The sequence below is a fragment of the Lygodium microphyllum genome, chromosome 10 (assembly GCF_053477565.2).
Source record: "Lygodium microphyllum isolate KBCC chromosome 10, Lygodium_microphyllum_v1.1.10, whole genome shotgun sequence".
NCBI lineage: Eukaryota > Viridiplantae > Streptophyta > Polypodiopsida > Schizaeales > Lygodiaceae > Lygodium > Lygodium microphyllum.
Window position 1 is genome coordinate 15,971,261 of NC_141144.1, and position 3,783 is coordinate 15,975,043.

The window sequence follows — 3,783 nt, forward strand, 5'->3', positions numbered from 1 at the left end:
AGAGATTATAAGTGAGAGACAGGGAAGGAGGGGGTTTTAATTTAGAAAAGAGAGGTGAGGTGGGGGAGGGGGGGGGGGGGGGGGGGGGGGGGGGAGGGATGCTTTAATGAAAAAAGGGAGGGGGAAGAGAAAATGAGAGATTGCACGTGAGAAAGAGGGGAGGGGAGGGGGTTTTGATTGAAAAAGGGAGGTTTGAAAAAGGGGGTATATTCGAGAAGCCCTTTGGAGGTTCGAGGCTTTTCGAACCTATAGCAAAAATAATATAGTAGTAAGATATATTGTTATAGCAAGTCAATACCTTCTGTGCATTGCACCTTGTAAAAACAAGTCATTGTGCACTCCAATTTAATTAGGATAATGCATTTTAAAAACCCTTTGTGGGCAAATTGTTCTCATCCATGAAAAAAGATTCTCCTACTTCTTCTCCTTCATTCTGTAGTGGTTGCTATTGTTGTTGCCTTGCTCACAATTCTCTCAATTCTATGAAATCCATGCTTCATGACTTGTAGGAAATTCAAATATCTACCAATAAACAATGTCGTTTTTGCTAGCATTTTAAATCAAAAATACGAGAAAACATAATTGCATCATCCTGCTTCAGGTATTTACAAGAAATTTAGATTTGTTCCATGACACAAGGTCATTTTGAATTGAGGTTTCAACCAAAGGTTTGGGGTAATAATGATAAGATTCCCAATTGTGTTAAAACCCAAAGTCTATTCAAAGTGCAAAACAGGACTACATTGTTGTATGAGGAAATACATCGTATTACTACATACATTGTGAAGAATAATTGTATTGCTTCAAGAAAAAAACATAGAACTTATATATAACACCATAGAACCATGATAAAATATCACATAGAATTTATGACACCATTATGAAGAGTGCAGATAAAGAATATTAATATACTAAAGCACAAAAATGAAGCAAAAACATGGCATAAAATATCAAGGAAAATTTTATTATCAAGATCTCATTCTTTTACTACATCGTAATTAGCAAAGAGAATGAGAATGCTTCTTCAAGCCATGCCTAATCAACAACTACCCATAACTATAAGTCACATAGATCCTAAAGTGTGTGGAAGCAATGGCAGAAGCAAGAAGAGTGTAAAAGCTATGGAAATTCAAGCAAGAAGAGAGAGATTAGTATATGGAAACTTCAATAGTCACAATGTGTGACCTGAACTTCTCTTATTCTATTTTTCACTAAAAGAATAAATAATAAATTGACAGTGATGGCGTTGGCTACCTATAGTGTATATGTGTACAAATCTGTATACAAGTAAATGTAGGTGGCTAGGCATAGGCAGCCTTTAACCCCCAATAACCTCCCATTTAAAGACAAATGTGTCTTAGTGTGGAGTAAAAGAAAAAAAGAGAAAAGTAAACATGTACATGAAGTACAATAAGATGAGGAAAGACGTCATCTAATCCTATGCCCATCATCTTCCTACAGAAGGTATACCACTCCATTGGGAGACTTCTAGTGAGCAAATCTACTAGATACCTATCCATAGTAGGGATCTTAACAAGCTCAATGGACATGTCCTCTACCACCTCTCTAATGAAATGATAGTGCACCTCAATGCGCTTTCTTTTTGCATGGAAGATGAGCCAACTAAATGGCACTTATGGAATGTGAATGCAATGTAAGAGTCATAGTCATACCAAGATTTGTAAGCAGACAATCTAACCATAGGACCTCCTTACAAGCCTCAATCCTTGTAATGCACTCAACCTCAGTAGTAGATAAGGCCATACATTTCTACACCCTGGGCATCCAAGAGATAGCAGATCCACCATAGGAAGAGACATATGCAGAGGTGGGCTTCCTATTGTCTACATGTCCTATATAATCTAAGTCAATATAGTCCACAACTCCTATATCCTTGCTATCATAGCAAATGCACATGTTTGTAGTACCTTTAAGGTATCTCATAATACCCTTCATGGTATCCCAATATCTCTTGCTAGGTGTAGCCATATAATATGCCACAACTTTCACTGCAAATGCTATGTTAGGAGGAGTGGCTATCATGCCATACATCAAACTATCCACCACTGTGGATGCATATGGAAACTTGGCCATCTCAACCCTCTCATCATCTAACTTTGGATAATGAACCTAACTAACATTCACATGAGAAGGTAAAGGATGACCATCATCATATGGAATCACTCAAGTACTCTATGTATGTACTCCTTCCAGGACAAGTAGAGAAGTCCCCTAGAGTGATGGTGTGTAATGTGCATACCTAGTATGTGTGAGGCTTGTCCCATGTCCTTCAACTCAAAGCTCTTTCTTCTTAAGTTGATTCTTTAAAGCATCTAGTTTAGCATGAGTACTCCCAACTATAAGAATATCATCAACATAAAGACCAAGACAAGACTACCATCACGAACCTTCTTTTTGTATAGATACGAAGCCATATCATTGTCGAAATACCCCTATGAATGCATGAAAGCATCAAACTTATGGTACCACTTCCTAGGTTCTTAGCTAAGCCCATAAAGACTCTTCTTCAATTTGCACACTAGGTGTCCCTTGCCTCTTTCCACAATGCCCTTAGGTTGCTACATATAAATATCCTCATACAAGTCCCCATGTAGAAAAGTCATTTTGACATCCATATAATAAAGATCCAAATCCAACTGAGCAACCAAGGACAAGATCAAGCGTAGGATAGCCATCTTGGCACATGAGAAAAGTTCTCATCAAAATCAACTCCCTTTTTCTGCTTAAAGCCCTTATCAACCAATCTAGCCTTACATGCTTGAGAAAAGCATCGCAAAACTAGCTCTAGGGCTTGTATGGCCTTTCGTGTCTATCCAACATCGTGATCTTGCATAACAAGTGGATCCTAGGCCACTACATCATTAACAATTACAAAGCGGGCTATCTCACTAGGGTTGGCTAAATTATAATAGGAGGCTCCTCCTGAAAGATCGCTATGCATACCTCAATCACCTGCTCTAGTCTCATATGCATCTTATCTTCATGGAAGATAACATCATAGCTATAGATAACCTTCCAAATCTATGGATCCCAAAGACAATAGCCTATCTTACAAGTATTCCCATATCCAAGAAAGACAATACCCTATCTTACATGGATCCCAAAGACAATAGCCTATCTTACATGTATCCCCATATCCAAGAAAGATGCATTGGATAGACTTTGAATCCAACTTATTACATTTTTCCTCGAGAATATAGCAAAAAGCCTCATATCCAAAGACTCACAAGTGAGCATAAAGGCAAGTTTACCAGAGCATAACTCCTCTATAAGTCAATCACTAAGATTATGCATGGAAATCTATCAATGAGATGCACCAGAACAATAGCGGCCTCAGTCCAAAAGTGTTGTGGTGGTAAGCCTACCACCTGACTAGCATACTATGGTCTTCTGGACTTTTTCCTAAATAGTCATATTCATACACTCTACAATACCATTCTAGGATGGGATGCATGAGGTGATTATGCTTAATACCCCTCTCATCACATAGCTATCCACCAAAAGCCTTAGAAATATATTTAGACTATAGGCATTTCAGCCTATACACTGATTGGTTCTCAAGCATGGCAAGAAAACATTGAAATGCAGGTAAAACTTCCAATCTGTACTTAATGGGATAGACCCAAATCTTATACGCAAAATCATATTTGAATATAACAAAATACTTCATGTCGCATTGAATGACTGACAAAGTATGGGGCCACAAATATATGAATACACAAGAGCCAAAGGCTCACCCACATGCATAAAACCAGACTTCTC